The following is a 9,667-nucleotide window of genomic DNA, read 5'->3' as shown; positions in this document are numbered from 1 at the left end:
AAAATCCACCTGCAGGTTCAGTGAGAAGGAAACAAGGCGACCACTTCATTCGAATGCAGGGCACGCATGAAGCCAGCTCCTCAACCGGCGGTGCGCGCAGCGTACGCATCACCAGAGCCTGGAAACCCTTGGCTCTTTCCAGACCCAGTGCTTCATTTGCATGTTTAGTCCCGCCCCTGCTCTTGCCTCATTGGCCAGGACAGTTTGTCCTGATGCATTCCGTGGCAGCAGGCTTAAACCTATTATCTGAGATTACCTGAGATGGCAGCATCGGGGACAGCACTGCCCCCTGCGGACCCCTCATGGCGCTCAGAGTTCTTGGCCTTCCCCACCCCCACCTCACTGGCTCTTTGCTCAAAGCTAGAGAAGTGGGCAGGGCAAGTTTGTTCCAGGGTTCCTGAGGTTTTTTTTTTTTTTTTTCCTATCTCCTTGAGGGAAGACATGAATGTATAGTTTTATTTTTTAGAAAAAATACACATTTCATTGCTTCTCGGCCTTTTGGCTAAGATCAACTGTAGAAAAAATACACATTTCTATTTCCTCCCCTTCTTCGCCTCTGCACATGGTTCTGTGTTTTGGCTGTTCAGCTTGCTCTATCTTGAAGGACTTTGCTAATGGTCAGAAGTGGAGGTCCTGGACCTTTTTTATGGCTGTGTAGTACTCCACCACAGGGCTGATTCATCATTTACTCAGCCAGGCTTCTCCTCAGTTGGGTCATTGACATCTTCAGCTTTTTATAAGTAATGCCGCAGTAAATAATCTCCTGCATGCGTCATTCTGCCTGCACAAGGTGTATCTGTAGCATCAGTTGCCAAAGGGGATGGGTCTTTGCCATCTGGGTCTTCCACCTTACCAGTTAAACTCTCTGAGCAATCAATGCGTGAAGGTGATCATGTCCCCCAGGCCTGGCCAACGGAGTATGTTATCAATTTTTTTTTTTTTTTTGGATTTTTGCCAATCTGATAGATGAAAAATTGTATTAGAGCTCTCGTTTGGGCGTGCATTTATTTACAGGGTGTCTGGCTGGGGTGCTGGGAACGCGGCTTTCTGTCGGGGAGTGACGGATTTTCTAGGGCCAAGCTGTTGGGGCCGAGCCCATGCGCCTGCCCTTATTTGATTTCACCCATGGTCAGAGAGAGACTCCAACGGTGGCAGGAGACCCCCAAGTCACCTCCCAACCCAGTGGTGCCTGTTGGCTTCTCCTTGCCTGTGGGTAGGTATGTGTGTGTGTGTGTGTGTGCGCGCATGCAGGCGTGTGCGGGGGGAATGCGTGAGTTCAGAGGACGTGGCCAGGTCCCTGGGGTCTCCCCCAGGGAGCGGGGGGACGGTGGTGTTAGGTTTTCCCTTCACTTCCTCTACCAAAGACCCTGCAGCTCTTCAAGAATCGGAGGCAGGAGGCTGTCCTGACCGCCCAGGTGCTTAAGTCCCTTTCGGTCTCGCAGCATCAAGGGGTCGCTCAGGACCAGAGACCACGCTGAAGGAGAGCAGGAGGTTAACTTCTCGTGGTCTGTCCTGCAATCCCCGCTGTGTCCGGAGACTCAACCCTCTAAGGAGAGGCCAGAGGCCCCTTGTTGGCAATCGTGTGGACCTGGCATTGCTGAGGCCGGTGGGGCTCAGCGCGGGCTCCTGTGGCCCGGGGAAGCTGCCGGCGCGTGTAGGAGCTGAGCCTGCTTCCTTGTGAACCGCTGCGATCATTAGCGCTAACCAGGAGCAGCGTGTTCAAAGACTCGGGCATTCGGGGTCAGGCTCCAGCCCGAGGCCGGCAGCACCCAGCCCTGCCTAGGACCCCAGAGCAGCTTCGTTTGACGTGATTCAGCGTCCCTGCACGTCTGGGCCGAAGGCCCCAGCCGGAAAGCAGCATTTCTGACTTGGAGCATAAGATCCGGGAGCTGAAGGAACTTAGGATCCAGTGCCTGCTTGACAGCTGTGGCCCCGGCATCTCGGCTAAGCTAACGGCTCCCCATGGTCCCCAACCAGCGGAGCCAGGCTGGGCCCCAGAACAAGCCCTGTGCCCCTTCTCTGGCCCAATGTGGGTGCATCCGTAGCATTGGGGCCACCGCTACCACCATCACCTGGACACTGCCAGCCCAGGGAGCCCCTCTCCCCAGGACTGGGGGGGGGTGACGAGAGGATGCCCAGGGCCCCCTCCAGCATGCCTAGATTTGCCTCCCACCCTAACAGTGGCAGAACAACCCAGAGAGCTCCTGGATCCTTCCTCCTGTCTCCCACCCTTCTCCAGACTCAGGAGAGAGGCAGGTGGAGGCATTGGCCTTCCCAGAAGCCAGCTAATGCCTTTGCCAGTCTCGAGAAAGATCTTCATGAGGACTGCTCCAAATAGGGCTGGGGGGCCAGGGCCAGGAGCTTCTGGGCGAGTGCACACAGGCTTTCCCAGAATTCCCTGCCCCTCCCAGTGTGGCCAGCCCTCTCCCTGCCTGCTCCTGGCAGGTGCGTGGCCAAGGGAAGCTTGGTCCCAGGGTCAGCTGTGTTGCCCAGCGGCAGCCTCCCCACCTTTGCTCCTGCCCTTCCTTCTTCTGGGAACTCCATCTGCGGAATTCCTCTGCGAAGCCTGCCCGTTGTGCATGGCCCAGCTCAGTTCACCTCTCTGGGTACCTCCCGTTCAGTGGGTACTAATGTAGGTCAAGGGCGGGGCTGCTTCTCCCTGCAGCGACCCCATGTGACACCCAGGACGGGGTGGGAGGCAAGGCAGGGAAGGGGGGGGGGGCGCCAAGAAAGCCTGTGCTGTTCAGCGGGAGGCTGTCGTGGGCCACAGGGGCTCCGGCACACCGAGCCCTCTGGGAGACTGTGTGCCACACTTGCCTGAGTCCCCCACCTGGAAAGCAAGGGAGCTGGCATCAAATCCTGGAGTCCTGGGGCAAGGGCTGGCAAGTCTCTGGCACTCCCGCCACCTGCACTTCCACAAACTCAACAGGCTTGGAGCATCAGAGGGGGGCTGCTGGGAGCACGCATGGGTCTGCACTGCTGGTAGCCGGGGTCCCCTGCCCTGTGGGAGTTCACGGTCCGGCGATCGTAGCCGAGGGTTATACACATCTCTCAGCGCAGCCATGGTGCGTGCCAGGACGCGGGCCCCCGTGTTGGATGGTGGGCACATTAGAGGTGGACTCCTGACCGGGCTGGGGTTCAGGGGAGAAATCCGGGAGAGGCGCGCAGGGTCACTGCCCTGGCAAAGGATGGGCGTGAGCAAAGGCGTGGCACAGGGAGGGGGCGGGGAGCTCTGAGCAGGCCATCAGCTGACCGGCTCTGCCACCATCTCCTACCCCAGCTTAAGGGTCAGTTCAAGTTCAAACTCATTTCGAGATAGCAACTAATCTGAATGCTAACCAGGGAGGACTGGCTGATGTTGAATTTGCAAACACGGGAAGATTTGCTGGTTGAATGAGCTTGGTTGGAAGTGTGTCACCCACGCTCTGTGAGTTAGGGGTCTCCAAGACAGGGTGACCAGGGCTGGCTTGTCGGCTTCCGGAAGGCGCTGGCATCTGCTGTGGCTGTGTCTTCCTCTTCTGAACACATCTACTTCTTGTGTATTTTTGAATAACCACGAGGGGCCTTCAAAAGGTTCCCGGGGAAAGGAATTCAAAGTTTATGTTGGTGCAAAAGAGTTGGAAATCCATGTGTACGAGGATTCTTTAAAAAATTCACATGAAATACATATTGTGAAAACCATCCTTCAAAGTAAACTGGAAAAATTCCATTTTTTCACAAACTGTTGAAGTACCCTCACACGCAGTGACTACGTCAGTACTTGCAAATTGTTAAATGAACAATGTGCAGAGTGGGGTTTGTATCACAGACTTTCAAATTAGTTTTTTAAATGTTGATTGATTTGACAGGCTGAGAGAAGGACAGATAGACATCTTTCATCTGCTGGTTCACTCCCCAAATGCCCACAGCAGCCAGGGCCCGGGCACCTGGAACTCCATCCAGGTCTCCCACGTGGGGCCAGGGACTCAAGTACTTGAGCCATTGCCTGCAGCTTCCCGCGGTGTGCGTTAGCAGGAAGCTGGAATCGGAAGAGGATCCAGGATTCCCAGGCTCTCTGATGTGGGACATGGGCGTCCCTAGCGGCCTCTTCACCACTGCACCAAACACCTGCCCTTTGCAGACTTGCTATTAACGAAAGTATAAGATGGAACCATCTGGGCGTCTACTGAAGTGGGTAATGGTTGAGGGCCAGTTTGGGGTATCCCGAGGAGAGAGGAGCGAAGGCTCAGCTCCCCAGGCAAGAGGTCAGCTTGGACCCTTTCTCCAGGGGGAGTCCCCATGCCCTCATCCTACCCTTATGAACAGGCCCTTTGGGGGCCAGCCTGGAGCCGGGGCAGGGTCCCCACCCATGGCTGCAGATCAGGCCTCCCCTTCCCCAGGGAGGGGCAGCCTCAGGCTGGAGCCCTGTCCACAGTCACGAGGCTGAAGACCACGAGGGGGCCTGCTCTGGGCCCCTTGGCCATGGTCTGAGGTCCTTAGGCCTGGTGCGAGCTGTGCACGCCCTCCCGCCCCTGGGCCCCTGGCCTTCCACCCCCCGCCCCCCCCCCCCCCCCCCCGCCTGCCCCTCTGCTGTCCAAGCCTCCGCCAGTCACTAATTACCTTGGTCATCTTTCCATCCATCCTTGAGCTAAGGGGGAAGGCAAACAGGACTCTCAGCAAATGTGGAAAATTCCTGCTGACGCGCTGAGAGGTTTGGCGCTGGGTCTAGCGGGGTTAGACCTTCCCCGGGATGGCGCCTCCGCGTGCGAACTGTTTCTGTCTTTTAATCAGGATGGGCTGGGCAGCCTCTGTGGCCGATGGCCTGCCCCCGGCTTCAAGGTCACTCTGATCTGACATGGAGCAGGGCTAGGGGCTCAGGATGAGGGGCTGGAGCGGGGACAGCACAGCCAGGGCCCGGGGTGTGTCTCCCGTGGGCCTCTCAGCTCCGGGTCCCCCAGGATGCCCGGCTGGCTCTGTCAGCTGAATGAGAGGGTGAGGCCTGGGCGGCTGGCTCTCTCACACCTGAGGCCTGTTAATAATTATCCCTGGGGCGGGCAAGGCCCCAGCAGACAGCACTAATGAGCCTGCTAAGTGACAGCTGCATCCTTTCTCCTCACCTGCTCGGGGAAAACAAGCCCTGGCCAAGGAGCCATTTAACCCTTTTTTGGGCTGGGGGCTCCCTGAGGACAGGCTGCCTCTCTGCCCGTGCCTGGCGCCTTCTCCGTGGTTGGCACAAGGCTTTCTGCTTTTCCAGGGCGGTTGTTCTGTGCCGTGTCAGCTGGGGGTCCGTGCTGTGCGCCAGCACAGTCTGTGATGGTGGGCTTGTTCCCGCACCGCGCCTGGGGAGAGTGGCGGCCACCAGCCCCAGCTGGGTACGGAGCCTTTCGGCTCGGCATCTGCGTCACCGGATGTTACCCATCTAATTTTCATTCGCTGAAATTTAAATAGCCCCACGTGGCTAATGGCTACCACACTCCCCAGCCCACATCTATCAAGTTTCACAAGGAGGGGGCCTTGAGCAGGGTCAGCAAACCAGATCCATTCCACAGAGCGCTGCTCACTGCTGCCTGGCGAGTCCCAGCCCGTGTCCTGGCCCTCTGCCCTGCAGGGCTCCCTTCCCCAAAGGCCCCTGGCCACTGGGGACCCGGAGGAGCAGGGAGCTGGCCAGAAGGCACCTGTCCCTAACAAGGGTCCCCACGATCCAGGCAGCTCTGCCTCCATACCGCATGGCGCTGTCAGTGCCTGAATGAGGGGGACTGATGGAAAACCCCCCTCAGACAACAGGCGGATTTTCCGAGCCGCGCTGGCTGCGCTAGTCTGAGCCTTCGCGAAGGGGAGCTGGGGACAGTGGGGGGGCGGCGCAGGAGTGAGGCCCAGCCCACTCAGCTCCCAGTCGGTCAGCGCTGGAGGCTCCATCAGTATCACTCCCACACCCCCACCCCAACGCGGTGGCTCTGCGATGAGTCCACTCACTTGCTCTCTCTCTCTCTTTTTAATTTATTTGAAAGGCAGAGTTACAGAGAGGCAGAAGCAGAGAGAGAGGTCTTCCATCTGCTGGTTCATTCCCCAAATGACTGCAACAGCCGGAGCTGGGCCAATCCGAAGCCAGGAGCCAGGAGCTTCTTCTGGGTCTCCCATGTGGGTGCAGGGGCCCAAGCACTTGGGCCATCTTCCACTGCCCTCCCAGGCCACAGCAGAGAGCTGGATCAGAAATGGAGCAGTGGGGACTCGAACCGGCGCCCATATGGGATGCTGGCACTGCAGGCGGCGGTTTTACCTGCTATGCTATAGCACCGGCCCCTCACTCTCCTTTTAATAACAAGGACCCCAGTGCCCAGCAAAATCCAACTCTGCCTTTGCGGGGGGTGGCTTCCTTGCCTTCTAGAAATTTCCAGAAGGGACGCTGTGTGGCTCTGCTTCCCTAGAGCTCATTTGTCTGTCACCTTCAGCCCCAGCTCGGCGCTTCCAAGTGGCAAGGTCAAGTGTGTGATTTCCCCGATAAGAAAACTTTGAATCGGAAGCAGAAGCCCCTGAGCACTGGAGCTGGGGGGACCCTGCAGCTCTGTGGTCCCCTCCCCCGCTCACTGCACGTTCCAAGGGCCCTGAGCCCCCCAAGCAGGCAGGGCCAGGCTTAGAGCTGGGGTTGGTGCTCCACGGAGTCCCCACCTGGGCACCCCCACACTATCACCCAGTTCTCCCCGAGAAAACCCCTCCTGAGGACAGAGGAGTGCGTTTCTGGGATGAAACGTTTGGTCTCATCCTGCGGTTTGTTCATTCGTTTAGCCTTTAAGTATCTTCCAGAAAGTGCTGCCTCGCCTGAAGATCAGTGGCCGTGTCTCAGAGGGGGTGAGGCTGACGGTGGGCCTGGCAGGGTGGGGAGCTTCGGACACTGACACCGCAGCAGGGAAGCGGGTGAGGCGCCCCCAGGGGCGGGAGCAGCCGGAGGAAAGCCTGGGGAGCCGCACAAGGGGGGCCCTGTCCCCGCGCTGGGGACAGGAGCCCGGGCATCATTCATCATGCAGGGCAGAGTGCAGCCACTTCCCGCCATGCTGGGGTGTCCACGTCCTGGGAGCCGACTCGCTTTGTTGGGGAGAAGCGGCCAGAGCAGGATGCGTTTGCGGCTCTCCCTGTCCAGGGGGCAGCTGGAGCGTGCCAAGTTTACAATTGCCTAAAGCTCTGTAAACACACTTGGTGAGTGTGTGCTTATATGCGTGTGCACGGGGGTGAGTGTCCTCCGTGTCTGACCAGGACGAGCTGGCCATGACCTCCCTCAGCTGGCGAGACAGGAGAGAAGACGCTGGCGTGGTGGTTGCTGGCTCTCTGGGGCCTGGTGAGCCTGATTGACAGGTGTGGATGACGGGAGCCCACTTCCTGCCGAAGAAGGCTTTGGAGACCCTAGAGATTGGGCATGGGGAGGAGGGAGGGCATTCCAGGCCCGGGACCCGCAGGAGCGGGGAAGGGTGTGTGTGCGAGGGGGTGTGCTCACGAGTGCTCAGATGGTGGTCACACAGCGGGAAAGAAGGGGCGAGCCAAGGGGACGCGGAGCCCAGTGGGCTTAGCCTCTGCTTGCGATACCCAGCATTCCACACTGTCAGAGCCCAGCTTCTGATCCAGCTCCCTGCTAAACGCGCCTGGGAGGCAGCAGGCAACGGTCCACATTCTTGGGTCACCTACCACCCCTGCAGGAGACCCAGATGGGGTTCCTGGCTCCTGGCCTTGGCCTGGTCTGGCTCTGGCTGCTGTGGCCATTTGGAAGTGAACCAGTGGATGGAAGACCCCTCTCTCTTTCTCTCTGACTTGGGGCCGGGACTGTCTGGGAGTATTCTGGCTTTGGGGAAGCCCTTAGGCTTGAGCTGACAGTAGAGCAGGTTGGAAATCCTTTTAAGAAATCACTGATCTAAAAACTCCCGCATCCCCGCCCCCCCCCCCCCCCCCCCGGCACTGAGTCTGCACTGAGCCCGCCTGGCTCCGTGTTTGTTCTTATTATCGTGAACAACGACGATGCCTGATGAAAAAAACAAACAAACAAAAAAAAACAAAAAAAAAAAAACAGGGTTTTACTGTTGCTGTGACCATTCTGATCAGGCCCTACATGAATGGGACACTAGCTGGCCTTAGGGACAGCCTGTGGTCTCAATCAGGGGTCAGCGGTGGCCAGGCTTAGGGGTCAAGCAGTGGTCAGGGTGGAGCAAGCTTGCGGTCGAGATGAGAGGTCAGCCCTGGTTATGACTGGCCGCCGGTTTGCGGCGGGGGCTCGGGGTCAGATCCTGACCAGGGACTGTTTTCTTTGTGTCACTTGTCTGCCCTGGAAGAAGCTAGCCTCGTTGGGAAATCTGCTGGAGGAGAGACAGGAGTCTGAGGACTCGGAAGACTTGGGGGTTGGCCGGGGTTCTCCGCTGGGAATGGGGGCCACGCTGTGCGAGTCGGTGCCTTCCCGTCAGCCGGCCTCTGCGGGTGAGCAGCCGTGCAGTCCTCCCACCGGACGTGTAACTGAGACACTTGGTGATGGACGTGCCCGCGCCCTTTTCTCCCTCACAGGCCTGGAGGGCAGGTGCTGGCTGGGCAGGTGAGGGAGCCAGTGGCTCCAGGCAGGGGTGGAGAAGGTCCGGCCCGCGGGCCGTATAAGGTCCCTGGAATCACGTGGCCTGGCCCTGCCAAGGCAACCGCAGGTGAGACTCGCAATCCAATACACCTGGAGCAGACCAGATAGTTTAAGTTGACAATTTCATATGGCCCGTGAATGATGTTGTAAATATCCAGTGGCCCCTGGCAGACAAAAGGTTCCTGGCCCGGCACTGTCCCAGGATAACCCCAGCTCGCTACTCCCTAGCATCTCCTGGGCATCCTTGGAAACATACTGATGCCCGATTTCCACTCTGGCAACCCCTGTTCCGAGCTAATGGGTATCAGAGCTTTTTTTTAAAAAAAATCTTTATTTGGGAGAGAGGAGTGCACACGAGAGAGCCCATCCTCTGGTTCACTCCCCAAATGCCCACATCAGCAGCTGGGGCTGGGCCAGGCCCATGCCTGGAGCCGGGGACTCAGTCCAGGTCTCCGGCGTGGTGGCAGGAGCCCACTGCTCTGAGCTCTCGCTGCTGCTTCCTGGGGTGTGCACCAGCAGGAAGCTGGAGCCGGGCGCCAGAACAAAGAATCCAACCCAGGTACTCCGATGCCGTGTCTCAGCCACCGGGCCAAATGCTGGTCCCCAGCAAGGTTTTAGAAAGCTCCCAGGGTGATCCTGGGCAGCCCAGTTTGCACTCCACCGGGTAAAGGGTAGGACGGATGAGACAGCTGAGCTGTGGATGAGGCCGGCCGGGGCCTCCCTGCCGTGCTCAGGCTGTGGGGTCCGCCTGCCGAAGAGTGATGCGGCGGCACAGCAGCGGGAGCCTGCAGGAATAACTTTCTCACCAAATCCTCTCCATGGCTCTGTGTCTTCATCTGTCAAATGGGGCTGATGTCACACCCACCCCACAGGGGCTGCCGGGGGACACACACCTGCCAGAGAGACACTGGGTCGGTGTTGGGGCTACCTTCCTCCTTCCCCCGCTCAGATTCCTACTGAGGATCTGGAGCTAGGGGCTGGACCACATGGCCCCTGGGGCGCCTGGAATCTCTTGGCTCTGATGGGAGTCCTTGGGTGTTACGTCCCCTGTCTTAAATATCAGCTCCCCCAAATGCACTCACATTC

The 9,667-nt window shown here is 58.6% G+C and overlaps 1 long non-coding RNA gene across 1 annotated transcript; it reads right to left on the bottom strand.

Annotated features, from left to right (window-relative positions):
- Nucleotides 1-2,944: 2,944 nt before the first annotated feature.
- On the bottom strand, nucleotides 2,945-6,113 carry LOC149126649 (uncharacterized). The gene is made up of 2 exons (XR_016234055.1): nucleotides 4,600-6,113; nucleotides 2,945-3,642 (listed from the first exon to the last, which is right to left on the bottom strand). It is a non-coding gene; the product is annotated as an uncharacterized LOC149126649 (long non-coding RNA).
- Nucleotides 6,114-9,667: the final 3,554 nt, after the last annotated feature.

This window comes from Oryctolagus cuniculus, chromosome 5 (assembly GCF_051225735.1).
Source record: "Oryctolagus cuniculus isolate XC-2025 breed Fujian yellow rabbit chromosome 5, ASM5122573v1, whole genome shotgun sequence".
In the NCBI taxonomy this organism is placed as follows: Eukaryota; Metazoa; Chordata; class Mammalia; order Lagomorpha; family Leporidae; genus Oryctolagus; species Oryctolagus cuniculus.
Note: the sequence above shows the minus strand (reverse complement) of the source record. Positions and strands in the feature narration are given on the sequence as shown.